This window comes from Mobula hypostoma, chromosome 7 (genome assembly GCF_963921235.1).
Source record: "Mobula hypostoma chromosome 7, sMobHyp1.1, whole genome shotgun sequence".
Taxonomy (NCBI): domain Eukaryota; kingdom Metazoa; phylum Chordata; class Chondrichthyes; order Myliobatiformes; family Myliobatidae; genus Mobula; species Mobula hypostoma.
Window position 1 is genome coordinate 81,307,878 of NC_086103.1, and position 23,829 is coordinate 81,331,706.

A 23,829-nucleotide genomic window follows, 5' to 3' on the forward strand; every position below is an offset into this window, starting at 1 on the left:
TTTCAGTGATATTAAACTTGGTTCTGATTCATAGTTATTCAGGAATTTGAACTCTCCTCACATCAGGTTGTAGCTATGTTGAGCACAGACGCAGTCAATTTTCAATCACTCCTTCCAATGCAAACAGATAAGTTGTTAGTTAATATGGAACTCCTAGCCTGCAACAGCAAAGGCTAAATCTGCAGTATTGGATAACTAAAAATCTATAATCTTAACTGGATTTTAGATAAGATATTTGGGGGTGCTTTGCAAATACTATGCTCAACTTCTGTTCTAATCTTGTTTTTTTCTTGATCCTATTGACTTTGCGATCATACTTCACAAAGTCAATCAATCTCAGTTTGAAGTAGTTAAAATAGGTAATCCTGAGAGCATTTCAGAATGGAGTGCCACTCAAAGTCACATTCTGCTTACTGTTGGATACACAAGTACATGCAGTACAGGTGCAATGAAAACCTGCAGCAGCATCACAGGCACACAGTGCATTAAAAGCAGCAAGAGAAAACATAAACAACAGGAATTCTGCAGATGCTGGAAATTCAAGCAACATACATCAAAGTTGCTGGTGAACGCAGCAGGCCAAGCAGCATCTATAGGAAGAGGCGCAGTCGACGTTTCAGGCCGAGACCCTTCGTCAGGACTGAAAACAAGAGAAAACATACCTCCTGTACCTCCCTCCTGATGGCAGCTGTGAAACTTTGGTGAGTCCAAGATGGTGGCGATCTTTGACAATACATGTTACCTTCAAGAGGCAGTGCATCTGGAAGATACTGCCAATGGTAGGGAGGGATGTGCCTGTGATGTATTAGGCAGAGTCCACCACTTTCTACAGATATCTATTTTCAAGGACATTTGAAATACCATAACAGACAATGATGCAACGAGTCAGAGTACTGTCAACAGTAGATTTGTTGAGGTTCATTAGAGTTTCTGAGTGTACGAAGGCAGAAATACCTCATAAATATCAGAGTCCAATCATACCCCAATTAAATTTCCATGTGCAAAGCTGCAGATTCAGCTTTTGCAGGAAATTGGTTTCCTATAGAAATCAGTTGAGCGCAATGCCAACAGTGGAAAGAAGTCAGCAGCTGACTAATTATACAACACATTAAATGCAACTGACTCGGGACTGGGTATTGCAGACTGCTTTCTCCATTGCTTTTCAACAGACATCTTGACTCACTCAACGATATGCAACGTTCGTCTTCAAGATCCAGTAATACAATTTTAAGTAAATCCTTCCATGTTCCCTTGCTTTCAAATAAAATTGTTTTATAATAGATTTCTAACATTGTAGGTTTTCACAAATAAAAACAGCAGAGGCATTTTATGTTTAAGAAAAAACGTAACAAATAATTTATTGTACTCCAAACACTGCACACAAAGCGTGGTAAAAGTCCTTTACATAATTACATCATCATGTCAGACCGGCATCTTAAAATGAACTCCAACTCAATGTTGGTGGCTGTGAATTATGTATGTTTCCAGCAATTACATTACCTTACACAGCCCACCCCCAGAATTTACTAAAACCGGCATTGTGACCCTGTCCAGTGCTCGGACGGACCGCCCTGTGTTCCATGGGTGGAGGAACAGCAAAGGCATCTTTGTGTATGGACACACTCATAGTCATATTGTGACAGCAGGGGCATGGTAGCGGAATATGCCAAATCTTGCTGGATTGGTTTAAGGGGATCTTCTGAAGTACATTCAGGTTTACCCCTCTTATCTGTGATACAAGTCTTTTCCTTCCATTCTAAAATGTAGAACGGACCATCGTAAGGTGGCCTACAGGGATGTTGGTGTGCGTCATGGCAGGCAAAAATAAAGAAAGCAGAAAGTAGGTCAACAGGATCCCAAGAGTGCGGTACACCATGATGGGGGGTAGGAATAGTGAAAGGGAATTGGATTTACTGAGGATTCTGGAGCACTGCTGAGAGGCCAACCAGGCAGTGGTGGCATCAGGCGTAAAATTACCTGGCATTCGTAATCACTCAGCCACGGACAAATGCAGATCTTCTTTTGGAGCTGTTCTGAGCCCCGGTAGGATCCATTGGAGAGGATCGTGCCAACACTCACCATCAGGGAAGCCCTCAGAGCAGCCTTTAAGGAGCGGTGAAACTGCTTACATAGGCCATCAGACTGCGGATGACACGGTGTGGTGTGATGTAGCCTCGTGGCAAGGTCCTGAGTTGCCACAGCCCAGAATTCTGAAATGAATTGGGGTCCGCAGTTAGAGGAAATATCAGGTGGGGTGACAGACACCTGAGCCACACCTGCGGCCATCGTCAATGTAGAAGGGTGACCTCTGGCCACCTGGTGGCCTACCATGGTAACCATAGGACCATCAGATATAGGAGCAGAAGTAGGCCATTCAGCCCATCAAGTCTGCTCCACCATTCGATCATGGCTGATATAATTCTTCCAGTTATCCACACCCCCTGCCTTCTCCCCATACCCTTTGATGCCTGGCTAATCAAGAACCTATCTCTTTCTGCCTTAAATACACTCACTGACTTGGCCTCCACTGCTGCTCGTGGCAACAAATTCCACAGATTTACTACACCTTGACTAAAGTAATTTATCCGTATCTTGGTTCTAAATGGACATCCTTCAGTCCTGAAGTCATGCCCTCTTGTCCTAGAATCCTTTACAATGGGAAATAACTTTGCCATATCTAATCTGTTCAGGCCTTTTAACATTTGGAATGAGATCCCCACTCGTTCTCCTGAACTCCAGGGAATACAGCCCTAGAGCTGCCAGACTTTCCTCATACAGTAACCCTTTCATTCCTGGAATCATTCTCGTGAAGGAGGTAAGGAGGTGAGTAAAACCACGGGAGGGAGAGGGGGAAGGGGAAGAGGACCAGCAAAGTCCACGTTAACATAGCCAAACCATCACACAGGGACTTCAAAAGGTTCCAGTGGCACCTGGACATGATGGTTAATGTTTGTCTACTGGCATTCCACACAGGCTGCAGTCCAATCATGCATGTGCTTTCTAAGGCTGTGCCACTCAAACAGCGCAACCAAATTTTGTGAGGCCTTCCAGCTGGATGAGAGAGGCCATGTATGGAGTCAAATACTGTCTGCCTCCATTTTGCGACCACTATGGGAGCGAGTGCCACTGTTTCAGACATTGCCTGGGAGAGAAACCCCAGCTTCCCTAAACTTCACGTCAGCCAACTGCAGGCCTGTGACTGCTGTTCGGTAAGCCTGGACCTCTGGATCATGAGTTTGGTCAGCTGCCATGCACCTGATGTCAGCCCCTGACTAGACTGACTTCGGAAAAAAATTAACTTTCCAGCTAGGTGTGCCGAAATGTCTTAGATGTGTGGGACCAGATGATGATCGGGGATGGTGGCCTTGTTAAGGTGTCAGTAATCACCACATGGGTGGCAACCACCATTGGACTTAGGGGCCATGCTCAAGAGTTATTCAACCGGTATGCAATGCCAAGTCTTTCCATGTTGGCAAACTCAGCCTTCGCGTTGGCCCGCTTTTCTGGGTCCAGTCTATGTGCGCATGAACGTTACCCAAACGTTCTGTGCGTGGGACTTATTGTGAACCTGCTCATTGCAAAGTCTTGCCAAATCAAGGCCTTATTGTGAATCTCTTCTTTTTATTGAAAAAGAATCCCAAATCAGGGAGTAAATGTGGCAACATTTAAATTAGATACTTTTTCTCACTTTTTCAACTCAACCAGTGCAACATCTGTTTCCTTCTTTCCTGTTTTAACTACTAAACCAGAATTGTAGTCCAGATTTTCCTGTCTCACTTGGGTGTGGCTTTTCACCGCGCCAGGCATAGCTATTAACTGAGAGAAACAGCTCTTTCATGTAACATTGAAGCTATACACTTGAGCCAGTGATTTTCCATTAAATTGATTAACTAGTATGTCCACAGAAGAACGCCACATCGGCAATCTTCCAGAAAGTACATCAAGCAATTGTCGGTCTCCATAGTAATCACAGAAGTGGCAGATAAGCAACTTCAACAATAAACAGAAAAGCACTTGGCTTGTTCAGAAGTCGTAAAGCCTGATTGTGCCATTAGTCACATAACATATAAATAAAAACTTAACAAAAAGGCATTTTTTTGGAAACATTAAACTGCTGAATAATTATGAATAATGCGAATTTGTTCCAAACGTTTCACACCCAATTTAGCTGAGTTATAAGTAACAGATCACACCTTAATACTTTTCAAGTGTCACTTGTAATGTGTGTAATGTATGTGCCATAAAGTTATATGATTGTATCCAACAAACAGCAATTTTCCAGAATTGTCCAGGAACCTCACAGAATTAACTTGAGCAACTCCACTGAAAGTTCATAAGGGAATTAAAATATTTTGTGCTTTTTTCCCTTTTCTTTCAACATGTTCACTTATTAAATTTGAAGGTTTATTTGGAATGTACCTTTGAAGTGCATGGGTCAAATACCAGTCAAAGGTCATCTGAAAACTTAACTAATAAGCCAGATAGAGCTGGCAATGTTTCTGCACATCCAATTTAAAATTTTTATTTTTTAATCAACCCACGTTATTGGAATATGATTTAACAATACATTATATAAAAGTTAAAATCAATGTACTTCCTTTCACATGAATACTTATATCATTTCTGCTGTCCAACTATTTGCCTGAAGAAAATATTGTTATTTTGTAAAGTTCTTGGTGATATGGGATTTTTTTTCACAGTCCTTTGTTTTAAAGTCAGATTTTGAATAATCAAATCAATTTCCCCTCAAAATGCTGATGGGAGAAATCTGTTGTAGATACGTTAATTAATATCATGTGTTGTCATTTCCAATTATATCCAAAGTGAACTGTTGTTCAATAGTCAAATGGCATTTAACTGTATAGATTTAAAACCAGATTAGGAATCAATAGTGAAGCACGTGCATTCCAGAGTTTGTAATGGCTCAGAAATAAATACCATAGCAGACATCCCACCCTGCAAGAACTCATTTCAGGGAGGTCTCAACAGGGAAGTCTCAACCTCATAGCAGTCTGTGTCAATGAATTTGTTAATTTTGCAAGACATCAGATTCACAAGTGTTTTTGTGAGACAGCTAACTTATGAATTCTAACTCAATGTGACGCACCATGCTGAATGCCCTTTTTAATTAGAATTTGGCAGCACCAAAAGCAGCTTCATCAACTGGCAGAGCTCTTTGATTCTCAAGTGCCCTGTGCTCACAGATTTTACTTTGGACAGCTTCCACCAGAACTCATCAACTGGCAAACTTTTGTAGTTTGGCACCAGTCCTTCAAGGTTAGTTTGACATAATCCAGGACTCACCTCAACATGTCTTTTACAGTCATTTAACCCACCATGGGCAATAGAAAAGTCACTGTTGTAAACAGTGCAACGAGCAACATTGTCATTATTTTGACCCTTATTAGGCAGGGGTACACTTTGGTGTAGTCTGGGGTGAAGTACATTTTATATATTTTTTGGAACATTCTGCCATGGCGCTGCAGGGCACTAAACTGAACTGATGGACAATGAAAGAGAGAGAGAGAGGTCGACTGTAAAGCCTGCCCACAAAGAAAACTGATAGGTCTACCTAGCACAAAGAGAGACCAATCAGGATGTTCTCTCTGTCACTTTCTCGCTACGTCTGTCACTCGGTCTCCCTGTCTCTGCCTCTCTCTTCCCCTCTTACTCGCTTGTTCTCAAAAAAATCGATTTCCGGGATGTTGTATATAATTTGTGGGCGTCAGGGAGCCGCTATCAATATGCCGGAGACTCCCAGAATTTGTGGGAGAGGTGGGATGTCTGCCATAGCTGGATTGTGATATATTGGATATTTCAAGAGTTCAAGCTTATTAGAAGCATTTAAACATTTTATTTAAATTCAAGCTGGCGTCAATGAACAATGCAACCAATGGTAACATCCTTCAGAGATAGTTCTCGAAATTACTTCTTTTACTTCTTTTTTTCTGCTGTGACCTACATTTTGATGGTCTGTTTTCGGGCTGATTGGACGTCTCCGAGGGAGTTCAGTGTGCAGGCTGGAGATGGGACACAAACCCATGATCAGCTCATTGCTTCTCTCTGATTAAGGCTTTCAGCAAGGATGAGATTGAGGAGGACAGGTGGGTGTCCAGCTGTTTCTGCCTGTGTTAGACTAGTCTTCCCATCTCTCTCACCCACCTACTTTTGGAGGAATGTGCAGGAGCCTTGGCATCCATGTTGAAAGGATTGATTGGAGAGGCTGTGGACTCATTTTGGGGTACTTTGAGGTTCATGTTGCATGTGTTTCTGGATTCTGGTTATTCTCTTTTTGCTACTTTTAGCAGTTTGATCGGGGCAAACAATGCAGACTGGGATGCCTCAGCAAAGAATGGCTTTGCGGCCTGCAGTAGGCTAGTGGTGTGACACTGAACTGAACTAAACTGAATACAACTGGACTCCTGGTTCAATATTTGATATTCTGTGTTTATTCACTCACTTTTGGTCACTTGCACAATTTGTTCTTTCTTCACGCATTGTGTTTGATGTTCTCTTGAACGGGTTCCATGGTATTTCTTTGTTTCATGGCTGCCGGCGGAAAGGTGGACCTTAGAGTTGTATTCTGTATAGATACTTTGACAATAAATGTACTTTGAATCTTTAACTTCTTCGGCAGAGTCTGTTAGATGCACTCTTGTCACTGGGTCAGAAGTTTGTGGGGTTCTGAAAAGATAACGTAAGCCTGCAATTTAAGTGTAGTTGGAGGGAACACTGCAATGATGGAAATGCTTTTCTTCACATAAATCCTCAAACCAAGGGACATACGTTCTTTCAAGTGATTGTGACAGAGGGTGTCCCAGTACCCCAGCCACCGGTTATCCCTCCACCAATATTTTTGAAGCAGAATAACTGGTCCCTATCTCATTGTACTTTTAGGAGGATCATGCTGTGTCCAATTTTACTCTTGTTTCTTGCATTGGAACAGTAAGTGTAATTATTTGGTTGTAAATCTCCTTGCTACCGTGCTGAGATTATTTATACAAATGCAGCACTTCCTTTATAAATGGAAGAAGGGAGATCTTAAACCCCTGACTGTGTGGCCTCTGCCTGACCCATGGTTCCATAGGTGCAAACAACTGTGATGTGGTCTCACATAGAGCAAGCGTTGTTGGTAAGTTCCAGAGCCTTGTCCTCCCTTGGTGTCGTTCATCTGAGCCTGATCCAGCACCCACCCAGACAGCCAGATCACCAGGCTTGTACAACGGTGTAAAAGAGCAAATGGAGGAGTGTACATTGGCATAAGACTGAAAATGTGAATGTAAACATCAAAATAGTATGTGAGAAACAAATTCTAAGATAATTTTGAACTGCAGGACATAGCAGAACATGTTTTGTAGAGTCATGGAGTCTTATAAAACAAACACAAGCCTGTGGACCCATCCGATCCATGTCAACTGCTTGGCACTCATTTACACAAACTATGTTACAGCTGCAGCTGTAAAAATATGTTCTAGTGCTTAAGAATACACACTCAGTCGTTATCACATCAGCCTGGATTTCAACAAGGTGAAACCTACTGAGTGTGTACTTTTTAACACCAGAACATTTTGTCTTTGCATCTGCAGCTGTGACATTGCACACTATGAGCAATTTACAGTGGCCAATTAACATACCAACTCACATGCCTTTAATTAATTAATTATTTTGAGATACAGTGTGGAACAGTCCCATTCGGCCCAACAAACTGTAACAACTAACTGTAACCAATTTAACCCTATTCTAATCACGGGACAATTCACAGTTACCAATTAACCTACTGGCCGGTACATTTTTAATCGGTGAGAGGGAACTGGAGCACCCAAGGAAACCCACAAGTTCATGAGGAGGACATACCTGCAGTGTTGGAACTGAACTCTGACCTCTGACGCCCAAAGCCATAATTGCATCGTGCTAACCACCGTACCACCAGGGTGCCCCCTGGTGATGTGGGAGGCAAATGGAGCACCCACACAGTCAGAGAGACAGTATGCAATCTCCACACAGACGTGCCAGATGTTAGGATTGAAACTGGTCATCAGTATTTTGAAGCAGCTGTTCTACGAGCTGCACCACTGTGCCAATACAGTTAATCTATGTCAACACGCCCACAATATGATAGACGTTAGTCACCAATATAACAAAAATCCATCTCCCATGGAAACATCAGGTTACATCAGTCTCTGCTTTTTGCCATAAGCCAGCTGTGGTTCGGGTTGGTGTGAAGACTACCGACCATGAAATTTTTAGCAACAGAACATCTTTCTGTAGTTGCAGCTATAACAGAAAGGGTAGCCAAAATGCATCATGTATTAGGATATTTGAGTTCCAAATATATTATTACTCTGACCACTCTTCAAGTACTCAAAATAAGATTAGTGTCATGTAGATATTATTAATTAATTAATTATTTAATTGAGATACTGCATGGAATTGAGCCATGCCACACCACAACCCACCAATTTAACCCTAGCTAAAGGGACAATTTACAATGGGAAACTTGGAGTGTAGGAGGAAACCAGAACACCCAGAGTAAACCCACATAGTCACTTACAGGCAGTGTCAGGAATTGAACCCAGGTCTCCTGTACTGTAAAGTGTTGTGCTAACCACTACACTATGGTGCTGTCCACGGTATGGTAGTTTTAGCACTACAGTTATTCTGCACTATGTGATCCTATAGACCCTGCACTGAAATTTGTCATGCTACTTCACAAAGGCCTCATTTCTGTTTGTTCCATTATCAGCTTTCAACCATTTTGCCACAAAATATGATACAGCTTTGAGTATTCCAGTATTCTTTTATATTAATTGTTAGTTTTGTTTATTGCATTTTTGAATGTATGAATCCAACTTAAATTTCTTTTTAAAGAACCAGGAAGGTGATTCAGAGAATTCCCCAAATGAAGTTCAATTCCCAGATTCAGTAGCCCTCGTTCAGCTTTTACTATCCTTAAAGTGTTTAAATCAAAAGAAAATTGTGGAGAGAAGCTAAAATGTTTCTCTCCTCATTGATACTGCTGGGTAGATAATCATTTCAATATCTCTCCACAATTTTCAAAACTAATTGTGTTTTAGGCTTCAGAGAAAGGGTACAGGTGAAGAGAACAAACTACACACAAAATGATGGAGGAACTCAGCAGGTCCGGCAGAATATTCCTGGCTGAGACCCCTCATTGGGCCTGGGAAAGAAGAGGGAAGAAGTCAGAATAAGAATATGGGGGGAGGGGAACAAGTACAAGTTGGCAAGTGATAAGTAAAGCCAGGTGAGGGGGAAGGTAGATGGCTGGGGAAGGGGGATAACTGTGTTCAGTTCTGGTCACCTCACTACAGGAAGGATGTGGATACCATAGAGAGAGTGCAGAGGAGAGTTACAAGGATGTTGCCTGGATTGGAGAGCATACCTCATGAGAATAGATTGAGCAAACTTAGCCTTTTCTCCTTGGAGTGACATAGGATGAGCGGTGACCTGATAGAGGTGTATTAGATGATGAGAGGTATTGATTGTGTGGACAGCCAGAGGCTTTTTCCCAGGGCTGAAATGGCTAACATGAGGGTGTATAGTTTTAAGGTGCTTGGAAGTAGGTACAAGGGAGGTGTCAGATGTATGTTTTTCACACAAAGAGTGGTGGGAGTGTGGAATACACTGCCAGCAAAGGTGGTAGAAGCAGATGCAATAGGGTCTTTTAAGAGACTCTTAGATAGGTACATGAAGGTTAGAAAAATTGAGAGCTATGTGCTGGGGAAAATCAAAGCAGTTTCTAGAGTAGGTTACATGGTCAGCACAACATTGAGGACCGAAGGGCTTGTAATGTGCTGTAGATTTCTATGTTTCTATGTTTCTAACTGAGAAGCTAGGCGGTGATAGGTAGAAAAGGTAAAGGTCTGAAAAATAAGGAATCTGATAGGAAAAGAGAGCAAACTGTAGCAGAAAGTAACAGGGGAGGGGCACCAGAGGAGATGATAGGCAGGTGGGGAGAAAAGAAAGTGTAAGAGAGGAGCCAGAATAGAGAATGGATAAGCAGAGAAAGGGAAGGGCAAGAGATTACTGTGTTAGAAAAATCGAAATTCATGCCATTAGGTTGGAGCTACCCAGATGTGGTGTTGCTTCTCCAACCTAAGAGTGGCCTCATTGTGGCAGTAGAGGAGGCCATGGACTGACATGTTGGAGTAGGAATGGGTACTAGGATCATGTGATAGGTTTGAGACCAAGAGTGACTAATGGTGATAGGGATTTGAGAGAGGATGACGCAAGCACGAGGAATTCTGCAGATGCTGGAAATTCAAACAACACACATCAAAGTTGCTGGTGAATGCAGCAGGCCAGGCAGCATCTCTAGGAAGAGGTACAGTCGACGTTTCAGGCCGAGACCCTTCATCAGGACTAACTGAAGGAAGAACTAGTAAGAGATTTGAAAGTGGGAGGGGGAGGAGGAGATCCAAAATGATAGGAGAAAACAGGAGGAAGAGGAGGGATGGAGCCAAGAGCTGGACAGTTGATTGGCAAAAGGGATATGAGAGGATCATGGGACAGGAGGCCCCACCTCCCCCTCATACCCCGTCCGTTATTTATTTATATACACACACATTCTTTCTCTCTCTCTCTCTCCTTTTTCTCCCTCTGCCCCTCTCACTATACCCCTTGCCCATCCTCTGGGTTTCCCCCCCTCCCCCTTTTCCTTCTCCCTAGGCCTTCTGTCCCATGATCCTCTCATATCCCTTTTGCCAATCACCTGTCCGGCTCTTGGCTCCATCCCTCCCTCTCCTGTCTTCTCGTATCATTTTGGATCTCTCCCTCCCACTCCCACTTTCAAATCTCTTACTAGCTCTTCCTTCAGTTAGTCCTGACGAAGGGTCTCGGCCTGAAACGTCAACTGTACCTCTTCCTAGAGATGCTACCTGGCCTGCTGCGTTCACCAGCAACTGTGATGTGTGGTGAGCGACGATGATGAGGGTTTGTTACGCACAACTGATCTGCCTTGAGGAGAGGTGTACATGGAAGGTGTTGAATGAGGATACAGGAGAGAAGACAACCTGGAACATGACTATGTATGTCTTCTCATAATGTTTATATTTTAAAATATCTCTCAATTGAATTAACTCCATTAATGTGAAGTATTTCTCTTTCCATTGATGCTGCCTGACCTGCTGAATATTTCCAGAATATTCTGCTATTATTTCAGGTTTCTTATATGTGCTATTTTTTTGATCTCTCAGCCACAGACAAAATCAAAGTTTCCCATTGCAAGCAAGTATTGACAACACACGTAATATAAAACAATGAAAACCAAAAGGCAGTTTCTAACCCAGGTATCTATTTGTACCAAAATCCTGCTTGCATCTGCTCACAGACTTCCCTTGGCATATCCTAAGGTTCCTCTAATAATAAGCAAACTGGTTCAACTATGGCCTGTGAGTTCTGACATATGAATGTTAGTGATCTTGGAAAGATGTCAGAAGATTCCTCTTTCAATAACTACTTTGAGGTGTTCTGCCATATAAAGGCATCCTACTTTTGATACAGGGTGCATCTGCATTATCTTTACTAAGATTATGCTGGCATGAACAGTGTTGTAAAATTCAGAATAGAACTTTGAATCACTATTAAAGAATCACCATGACGAAATGTGAAAAAATATGCTTAATAATCATAACCAGCACCTGGCTGCTTTTCTGAAAATGGATGTGCAAACTTGATTCATACTGCGTATATATTTGTTCCTTCACAGACCTCCTTTAATTTTTAAAACAATATACATTTTGGTATGTATACACACTAAAATGATTTACAGCTGTTACATCTGCTGCAGTTTCATTCTCCCACAGTCTCTATTGTTTATATTCCAATATGCAACTGCTACTTGTTTCCAAGCAGTGAAATTGGGAGGTCCGCCTATAGTCACACTGAAATAGCTGGTAATGATTAATTCATTCCTGATCTTATTCCATTTAAACAAAGTAGTCATGATTCCATTTTGATATATAGACAAGATTTTTCTGTGCATCAGTCATCTTTTTCCTGCATAAAAGGATGTCAATGATTAAGAAAATCGGCTTATTCCAGCAACGTCCCCCGATTCACCAGCATTCCATGTTCATCATATCTCCATTGTGGTTAACCAAGTTTATTCAATGCATGACTCTGATCTAGCAGAAAAATTGTATGCTCCCTGCTTCACACATTTGAGGTTAGCCTTATTTTGGGGCTGATGATCCAACTTCAACAACAAACCCAGAGACAGGATCATGAGGGTGCAAGACATCAGTGAGCATCAAGGGAGATGGTTATGTGATTGAGCAGGAAATAGGTGGGATGCAGGTGAGTGATGTTTCAAAAGATAAAAACAAAATTGGTATTTAGTGGATTAAATAATCAAGTAGGGGTATACGGGGAGCAGATAAATCTGAAAAGAAGAAGACAATGAGAAGGAGTTTGGGGATATGAGCCCTCGCATTTGGGGAAGACATCACTCAGTTCCCTCTCTGGGCTGCTCTACCTTCCTTGAAACATATGAGAAGGTTTGTGTTTTCCTTGATGGAAGGAAGGTCCAGACTACTGACTATCAGGTTACTGAGTCTCAGATATCAGGGCAATGTTTTAAAGAGTCCTTGTAATGTTATATAGCCCCAAGTGGAACCCTTCACCATTCTTTCAATTAAATTCCAATTAGCACTTTTCTGCTCTACTGACCTGAACATTTCTAACTTTGTGCAGTCCAAATCTTTTCTTTCCACTATCAACCATATGTATCTGGCACTGAGCATAGAAAAATGGTGCTTCAGAGAGCTCCACATTCAATGGTGATTCCATGTTTAGAGCAAGATGTCAGATGCCAGTGCATCTGGTCTCCAACACAGTACTAACTTCTGCCACAGAAGGTTGGAGCTAACTGACATGTACATTATAGCCAGACTTCTATGCTCTATGGCACTGGCTCACCATAGAAATAGTCAGAAATTATTAGCTAGCTACCAGTGTGATCGGAATCAAAGATTATTGGTCTTTCCAAAGTCTACTTGAAACTTCAGTTTGTTCATCATTGGATATCGGACAAATATCACCACAAATCAAAGACAGTGGACGGAAGTTTTATGTAGTCAACGCCTTCTGATTTAAGGCCTGGATTATTCCATTGTACTTGTCTCACACCGCTGTAGTTGCTTCTTCCCTCGCTTTGTCATTTCCTCATTTGCCTCATTGTTTTAAATTGCATTGATGATCCTAAACCTGAAGGCTTATTTTCTCTTACACAATGGTGGATGAGTGAAATGCCTCCAGGACTGAGCTGAACTGAATACGCCTTAACTCTTTCAATATCTTTGTGGTTTGGTGTTTCATGTTCTGTGTTTTTCGCTCCATTTTGTTTTGCTATTGAGCGATTTGGGGATTTTTCACATCGGGGATTTGATGTTTTTCTTTGAACAGCTTCCATGGCTTTCTTTGTTTCATACATACTTTGATAATAAATGTACTTTGAATCTTTTGTTATCTTGTGTTTCTGATGCCAAGTTCTGCTTTAAGGGGCCTATTTCTCACATTTTCATTACATGTGCATAATGGGAATAACTGTGGTTGGCCAAATTCCTATTTGATTTCTTCATAAGTATTTCTTAGCCTTCCTTTATATCTTTCCAAAGATAAAAAAAAAAGCATAAAGTGAGCAACACACACAAAGTGCTGGAGGAACTCAGCAGGTCAGGCAACATTTATGCAAACAGTCAACATTTCAGAGCGAGAGCCTTCATCAAGACTGGATGAAGGGCCTCAGCCTGAAATATTGCCGAGCTGCTGAGTTCCTCCACCATTTTGTGTATGTTGCTCTGGATTCCTAGCATCTGCAGAATCTCTTGCGTTTATGCATAAAGTGATTTTTTTTTTTCTAAACAGCTTTCAATGCTTACTTCACAAAGCACACAGGAAATTCCATCCTCAACATGGTGTGCAGAGCTACATATCTTCATATCCTCTGAAATTTACAGCATATTCAGGGAAATATTGTCTGTGTTTCTCCCCACCCACCCATCTTAGAAACATAGAAACATAGAAAATAGGTGCAGGAGTAGGCCATTCGGCCCTTCGAGCCTGCACCGCCATTTATTATGATCATGACTGATCATCCAACTCAGAACCCCGCCCCAGCCTTCCCTCCATACCCCCTGACCCCCGTAGCCACAAGGGCCATATCTAACTCCCTCTTAAATATAGCCAATGAACTGGCCTCAACTGTTTCCTGTACACACTAATCTCCTGTGTATAACAATTGTGAAAATTGTTCATTGAGAGACAATCTTATTGGCACCCTTCAGTTTCAAACCAGTTTTACAGATGTCTGGTTTCAGTAAAAATATTGTAGAGAAAGGCAGAATGAGATTACAAAGGCCAAGCAGTGATTGCACTAACATGGGGAGCGAAAAGTTTCTTTAGATTTAGATGGAGAGACCTGCTATTGCAACAGATTGTTGACAACGGAAGGCAGGGAAGGTAAACACACAGGTATGGAGATGTAGTCACGTGCAAACCAACTGGATAAGCATCTTAATGTATCTGAAATAAAAATAGAAAATGCAGGCTTGGAAGATTCTGTGGAAAGAGAAATATTTAAAATTTCAGGTTCAGATCAGAACCCATATTAGATTTTCATGTTAGAGCATCAATTCAGTTTTTAACAGATATGATCAGCCTCCAATTTCTGAAAACTATATTTTAATTCCAACACTGCCATAACTCAGCATGATTGCGTAGTGGTTAGCACAATGCTTTATAGTACTGGCGACCCGGCATTAATTCCTGCCGCTGCCTGTAAGAAGTTTGTGCGTTCTCCCCATGACCGTGTTGGTTTCCTCTGGGTTCTCCAGTTTCATCCCACAGTCCAAAGATGTACTGGTTGGTAGGTTAGTCAATCATTGTAATTTGTCCCATTATCAGGCTAGATTTAAATCGGGGATAGCTGGGCAGTGTGTCAAAAGGCCAGAAGGGCCTATTCTACACTGTATCTCATATAGATCGATACATAAATAACTAGGTTGGATTATTAATTTAGCTTTTGCATTGCTAATCTAATAATTTACTTACCATCTAATATATCTATAGTATCTAGAAGCAATCATTTACTGTATATAGCATTATCACTGTACTGCTTTACCTCTGCCTCATTAAATGTTAATGCAATCCAACATTTCTTATTTATAAGGTTTTGCTTAAATGTTTGTTTAATGTTTTTGTTTAAATTTACACACTTACTCAACAGACCTTCAAGTATCTCAAGGAACATCATCATCAAGTCGTTACGGAACACTGCAAAACATGATTGAAATAGAGTTTTTATGTTAAATTCCCTCCTTATCTATCATTTCTATAAAAAAAACTGGCAATTATAGGACAACTTTCTAAACCTCAGGTTGTACAAGTGTGCTTTATTCCTAATTACATTGGTACAGATTCACCAATATAATCATGGAAGCCCACCCAGTACATTTCCACCCAGCAAATACAACAACATAAAGGAATCATCAGATCACATTGTCGGCCAGGACGGAATTAAAATATGAAGAAAACAACAAACTGGAATGAGTCAAGGACGATGGAGCAGACAACCCACATTTCTTTGTTCTTGCAACATGGTGGAAGGAATGAAGGCTGCCATTTTGTAAGACTAATCTGCAACCTCGAATTTGTGAACTGCTTGTGACCTGGTTCTTGTCTGCCGATAGCTTGACCAAAGCAATTAAAAGTGGACACAATCAGCCCCGCTGATAATCTGCTAAACTGAAGATTATTTCCAATTAAGATGTTGTTTGTTAGATGTTCTTTGGTAAGTTAAATAGTACAGACTCATGAAAATGGCAGTCTGTGTCTGGATCTAAGGTAATTTGAGCCTAGCAATTGGCTGATCTGGATAAACTGGTTGATTGAACTGACCTGACTCAGGGAGACCAAAGAAAGTGACCAGAGGCACAGGTCTGATGAAAGAACAATAAAGTAATATTGCTTGTAGCCATAGTTCAGTTCCAATAAGCCTGGCCAGATTAGCCTGATTTGAAACACAGAAGTTTGATCTGATAAAAGAGACGACAGGAATAGTGGATTTGGGATGTAAAGCAGCAAGAACTCGGGAGACCAACTGAGTCAAGGAAGACACCCATGCCTGCAGCAAGGAGAAAAGGATCAATCATTTGGGTAATGGGAGATCCTCTATTTGGTGTTATGAGTTATTGGCCAGGGATCAATATAGTTGTGAATATCAGTACAAAGTAAGCAACAGCATTCAGGAACTAAAGCTATTGACAAAGGTTCAACATGACTTATTTGCATATTTACAGAGAAATATGTGGTAAGTTACTTAATTTAAGTCAGTTTGACCAAGTTGAGATTCAATAAGCTGCTTCGGGTATTTGTTGGGAAAACAAATTTGCCATCAATACCAGGAGAGTTCTTCTGCTTCATAAATACTGCCAATAGGAGTTTGCATAGCCACCTGCCACATCAGATCTAATACTTGATTTGACAGATAGCATCTCCAGCAATTTTGGACAAATGTGGACCGGGCACCATGAAGCAGTCTTGTCTTTGAACAGTGCCATGGTATAATTTTTTCTCTCTGTCTCATGGCTACCTGATCCAAACAGATATTTCTAATTCTGGCATGCTTGGAGAAGGAAGGGGTCTACAAAAGGATGCCAACCATTTCAGTCTACAGACGCTTTGCTCTGTGCCCACCTACAGGATCACACTCCTGTGCTTACAATGCTTCGATGGCCATTCAGTCAGCCCATGTTAGGATTCCTGTTCAGAAAGAACAAGTGAAAAATAGGGCCAATCAATCCTAACTCTAAGAAGAGCAAAGGCAAGACAATGCTTAAATTAGGTGGATCCTCTGAAGGACAATCATTGTATGCCATACCCTCACTGGCATGGCAAAAATTTCAGTCCTGGCACTTCCTCAAAGTGTCATCAGCACTGCTATTTTATAGTCTGCCACATTATGAGGAACTGTCTTAAAGAGCCTGCAATATTGTACAGAGGATTGGAAGAACATACTTGTGCTTCAGGGAATTTTCATCAGAATTATTCCTTGGATGGTCATATTGTCCAATGAGGAGAAATGTTGGAAGGGGCATTAAGCAGATTGGTCCCATTCTCTCCATGGTTTAGACAAGTGAGAGGTGTTCTAACATTTAACAGGATTTGGAGTGCAGATCCAGCATTTATATTTCTATTGGTTGGGACGTCTAAAATCATTCAAATAAAGGATTTGCTATTCAGGGAAAATGAATCCATCACTAAGAGGGTGATGAATCTTTAAAAATATCTACCCTAGAGAGATCTGAAAGCTTAGAAAATTGTTGTAAGAGAGGTATTTAAAAGAATTGAGGGATAGGGGTTATTACAAGAATGTGACAGTGAGTTAAAAGGGGATAACTTCACTCAGCTTCACGTCCCACAACTAACGGACTTATTTTCAAGGACACTTCATCTCATGTTCTTGATATCTGTTGCTATTTATTTATATTGGATTTGCACAGTTTGTGGTCTTCTGCACTCCGGGTGAATGCCCTAGTTGGCCAGTCTTTGATTAATTCTGTTATAGTTCAATCCTACAGATTCATTGAGTATGCCCACAAGAAAATGTATGTGGTGACATATATGTACTTTGATAATAATGTTTACTTTGAACTTTGAACTTAGAATTGAATGGTAGAGTAAGTGCGAGGGACTGAATGATCTACTACTCCCTCTATTTCTTACGTTCCTAATTTTATACATTCCAAGCATTCAGTGAGCTGGATGAAAATAAATCCATAGTTGTCTCAGGGATTGGAGTCACGTTGTTGGGCAAAATTCAGAAGTAAGCAATGCCAACTAATTTCCTGTATTAAACCTATGAAATGCCAGTTAATTAGTCATTTAATAACTCTATGATAGTATGGTGTTTGGTCAGCACAATGTTCTAAACACAAACAAAGACCTTAAGCCCTATCATCAGATATGAATAGTCACAAGTACTCTCACTAAAGGGGGATTATACTGTAACTTCCCAATCTTCGTAGACTAGTTTACTTCTCTGTTTATTCTCCATGGTATGTTTAGATACCAATATCCATTATTTCAATGCTGGGTCCCCTCTCAGAATAAAGGAGAAGATACTTCCAGCTAAAACATGGTTCATTGATTTTTAGATATGCATGTTTAAATCCAAACATACTTAAAACTCATGTAAAACTCACATAGGATTTCCATCTTAAACATTTCCAAATTAGAAACCATTTCCGCATCAAAAAACATAAAGGATTTCCAAAACACAGGTGCAATTCCTATAAACTAAGAAGACATACCGACAAGTTGCAGACACCAAAGATGGAGGAATGGATTCTAGCTTACCCTGTCTTTCTTCCACATTTCTTGATTTTCCTTATGCTATTCCTAATAGGATTAAACTGTCCTCTACACTTATACCATTTCTTCCTCCCACTTGGGTGACTTCACAAGCATATGATATCTCCTCAGATATCCTTTTAACACAAATAGGTTAAAAGCATCCTTGGAGATACAGACAATCAAGTACTTACTTACCCTCTTGTGTTTTCATAAACACCTCCCAATTCTACCTCTCACCCCAAAACTAGGGATAATGTATATTTAACGATCTGATCTATACATCCTTGAGGTTATGGAGGAAACTGGACCACCTGGAGAAAACCCATGCAGTCACAGATAGAACATGCATACTCCACCCAGAATCGGACATTGGAATGAAGTCAAGACACAGCACCTCTCAAATTCTCTCTTCTCAGACTCAAAAGCTGCAGGCATAAAAATGCTGATATAAAATTTGGTCACGTAGGTTGTGTTATAGTTCAACATTTGTGCATAAGTTAGATCACACATTAGAGTTGCTGCAATTCTCTGCAACTTATACCACCTGTTATATAATTGCACACTTTCTGTGTCCCTCCCACGATTGATGCACAAGTGGCATCTATCACTACATACTATTGTATCAATGGCTGCCCCTACATTGTGAGAATGGGGCTTTGAGAATTTCCTCAGATTCTGATAGCGAATCGGAAGAGACTGAGATGAAATAGTTTGTATTTGAACAGACTGTCCCGTTGAAGAAATGAGATCCATTTTGCATGCCATGGATTAGCAGAGGAAAGTTATGTCAGATAAGAGTCTCACTATTTCAAAACATTATAAAACAAAATGATAATCAGCACCCACACTGTACAATATTATCCAGTATGAAGGGAAAGCAGTGGATATTGTCTACATGGATTTCAGTAAGGCCTTTGACAAGGTCCCGCATGGGAGGTTAGTTAGGAAAATTCAGTCGCTAGGTATACATGGAGAGGAGGTAAATTGGATTAGGCATTGGCTCAATGGGAGAAGCCAAAGAGTGGTGGTAGAGAATTGCTTCTCTGAGTGGAGGCCTGTGACTAGTGGTGTGCCACAGGGATCAGTGCTGGGTCCATTGTTATTTGTCATCTATATCAATGATCTGGATGATAATGTGGTAAACTGGATCAGCAAATTTGCTGATGATACAAAGATTGGAGGTGTAGTAGACAGTGAGGAAGGTTTTCAGAGCCTGCAGAGGGACTTGGACCAGCTGGAAAAATGGCAGATGGAGTTTAATACAGACAAGTGTGAGGTATTGCACGTTGGAAGGGCAAACCAAGGTAGAACATACAGGGTTAATGGTAAGGCACTGAGGAGTGCAGTAGAACAGAGGGATCTGGGAATACAGATACAAAATTCCCTAAAAGTGACATCACAGGTAGATAGGGTCATAAAGAGAGCTTTTGGTACATTGGCCTTTATTAATCAAAGTATTGAGTATAAGAGCTGGAATGTTATGATGAGGTTGTATAAGGCATTGGTGAGGTCGAATCTGGAGTATTGTGTTCAGTTTTGGTCACCAAATTACAGGAATGATATAAATAAGGTTGAAAGAGTGCAGAGAAGGTTTACAAGGATGTTGCCAGGACTTGAGAAACTCAGTTACAGAGAAAGGTTAAATAGGTTAGGACTTTATTCCCTGGAGCGTAAAAGAATGAGGGGAGATTTGATAGAGGTATATTAAATTATGATGGGTATAGATAGAGTGAATGCAAGCAGGCTTTTTCCACTGAGGCAAGGGGAGAAAAAAACCAGAGGACATGGGTTAAGGGTGACGGGGGAAAAGTTTAAAGGGAACATTAGCAGGGGCTTCTTCACACAGAGAGTGGTGGGAGTATGGAATGAGCTGCCAGATGAGGTGGTAAATGCGGGTTCTTTTTTAACATTTAAGAATAAATTGGACAGATACATGGATGGGAGGTGTATGGAGGGATATGGTCCGTGTGCAGGTCAGTGGGACTAGGCAGAAAATGGTTCGGCACAGCCAAGAAAGGCCAAAAGGCCTGTTTTTGTGCTGTAGTTTTTCTATGGTTTCTATGGTTTCTATCAAATGAGGTGATGGGAAGATCAGTGAGAATAACTCCAGGTTCACTGAAGAAGCAAATATCACATGGCTGTTTATGTTTTGGCAATATAGATTAGATTAGATAATGCGGACACGCAGTCCTCTTTTATTGTCATTTAGTAATGCATGCATTAAGAAATGATACAGTATTCCTCCGCTGTGATATCACAGAAACACAGGACAGACCAAGACTTAACAACTAACAAAAACCACATAATTATAACTTATAGTTACAACAGTGCAACAATACCATAACTTGATGAAGAACAGGCCACGGGCACAGTAAAAAAGTTCAAAATCTCTTCAAAGTACCACATCTTACGCAGACGGGAGAAGGAAGCAAACTCTCCCTACCATGCCCGACCACAGTCCAACTCTGTGTCATCCGAAAACTTTGAGCTCCGATCAGCCCTCTGACACTGAGTACCAAGCACCATCTCTGCCGAACGCTTCGACCCCAGCCTCGGTCGCCAGCAGTAGGCAAAGCTGGAGATTTTGGGGCCTTCCCTCTTTCCACTTCTGATCGCTCTATGAAGACTTTTGTGTGTTCCTTCGTCTTAGCTTTTCTGAATTCCACAATCAGTTCTTTGGTTTACTGATAATTAATACAAGATTGATGCTGTGACACTAATTAACTAGCTGATATATCTTGCTCCTTCTTGTCACCATCTGAAATTCTGCAAACAATGGTTGTGTCGTCAGCAAATTTTCAGATGACAATTAAGCTGTGCCTAGTTTTTCTATCTTTCTCTCATAAATGGCAATTCCAACTGAATATGCACAATACATATGAAAGAGTTTTGTGATCATCAGTGTATTCCTGCAGCAGTGTAAACTGTAGGAGATGCATTATAAGATTCTAATGAACAAAGCCAAGAAATGACACCTTTCCCCAAATCAAAAGGAAATCCAACAAATGTAACAAATTTCAATGAGAATTCAAAGAGACTTAGAAGACATCTGGATTGATCAGTTTTGGAAACAATGTGAAGATGTGAATTTTCCCTCAAAAATAGTAAGCAGTGTGTGTTAAATTTTATGTAATTGTGCAAAGTGTGTGTTGTAGTCACACAGACCCGGTGACTTTAGAAAGACTTGAATAAAAGATTCAAGCTTCAAGATTGTTTAATGTAAGTTCCTGTACACAAATGTAAGAAGAAATAACTGTTACGCAAGCTCCAATACAGCACAGAAAAACACAATAAATAGTACAATAATAATACTAAAAAAAACACTATAAGTATAAACACTTAGATTGATTGTATGCCCATAAAGTAATGCTAGGCATTACTGATGGGAAATAATAAAGTTGGTGGAGTTATCATCCTTACTGCTGGGCCTTTTCCATCACCTTTCGGTAAACATGATAGGCTGGCACCAGTAATACATTAAGCAGTTTTGACTACTTGTTGTAGAGCCTTCTTGTCTGCCGCAGTGCAGTTTCCATTCCAAGCAATGATGCAGCTTGTTAGGATACTCTCTACTGTGAATCTATAGAATAACATGACTATAGATGTGAAAAGTCCAGCTCTCTTCAGCCTCCTCAGAAACTAGAGGCATTGGCAAGCTTTCTTGACTGTGTAAGGTGTGTTCCAGGAACATGGAAGGTTGTATGTGATGTACACTCCCATGAGGTTGAAAACTGCTTGCAGTTTCCAATGCTGTGCTGCCAATATAATGTGGGGTGTGAGTGGTGCGATTTCTCCTGAAGTCAATAACCATCTCCTTTATCTTGCTGACCTTAAGGAAGAGGTTTAATGGCCTGGCAGCAGGCTTTGAGCTGTTTCACCTCCTCCCCATAGGCCACCTCATCTTTGCTGATGATGAGCCCTATCACTATTATGTCATCAGTGAACTTGACAAGGTGATTGCTCAGGTGTTTGTCTGTGCAGACATATGTGAGCAGAGCAGAACATACAGCCATGGACTCAGCATACAGCCCTGGGGGACATGCATGTTGAGGATAATGGGGAGGGAGGAGCAATTGTGCATCTTGACTATCTTAGGTCTGTCCGTTTAGAAGTCCAGCTCCCAGCTGCACAATGGTGTGGACGAAGGAGTAGGAGTTTGTTCACCAAGGTCTGTGGGACAATAGTGTTAAATGCTAAAATGAAATCCAGAAGGAAGATTCTGACATAAGAGTCCTCGTTTTCTCATTGTGTTTGGCCAGGTGAATGCTAGATGCTACAGGATTTGTTGAGGATAATGCATTATAGCAACAGTGACTCTAAAAAATCTGTTATATTTCTGGTGCAAAACATAATTGCAATACAAACCCACATAAATATTGCAACTCCAAGTAAAGTTGATTTTGGATCAGACGGAACAGATAAGCAAACATCATGATCCAATGGTGAAACACATCTTTATTTGTGTTCTGTATTTCACAGTTCTGCCATTGTTCTATCTCTCCCTAGTCCTCATTTAGTTCCCCCAATTTACACTCCTCTAGACTGCTCAACTATAACTGACAAACCTTGACCATCCAAAATTGTCCAGGTGATAAACATCTTCTTGGATCATTACAGCAAAATTGGTGTCATCTGAATAATCTTGGTCTCCACATTGTCACAGATATACCCACTGTCCTCTCCAAATCACTCTCACTCTCTGCAACTTAAATTAAATTTGTTTTTTTACCTTTCCAATTCTGATGAAATATCTTGGTCTGAAACACTATAGCAATTTCCTTAATTTACAAAAGAAGATGTGTTCTTAAAAAAATTCCTAAATGGAAAGGGCTGGCTGAGGTACAGTGCATTCTGGGAATTCTGTTACAACATATTCTCATATGTGTCAAGTAGCACATTATTTATTAAAGTGAAAAATCACATGATAAATCAAAAACATGGAACTTCTTCCCATCAAATGGAATGAATCTTTAGGATACTGTAACTCAGAGGGTTGGAGAAGCTGGAACATTGGAGATATTTAATGTGGAGGTACAGTTAAGCTCCAATAATTTGTTTTCCAACCATCTGGAAAACCCAATGCTTTGGCAAATAGCAATGTTTATGATGGTTTATTTTTGTTTCATTGAGGCCCTGGCTCCTGAATACCTTCCCACTTCTGGGACCCTGGATTCCACGCTCTGTTACAAGTGACTATGGTCCCACATCTTATACTAACTCTCCTGGTTCACTGGGAAATGTATTATTGTGAAGTATTTATAAAAAGGACATTAAAATAATTAGGGTATTGTTTAATCAACATCCAAAAGTCTGGAAAATCTGCTTGTCTAGAACTACAACACTACCATGTTGCCAAACCTACTGGATCATCACAGTTTAACTAGAAATATATTTTCAAAATACTGAGGAATTGAATTGAAATTGAAATGGGATTTGATTTATTATTCTCAAATGTAT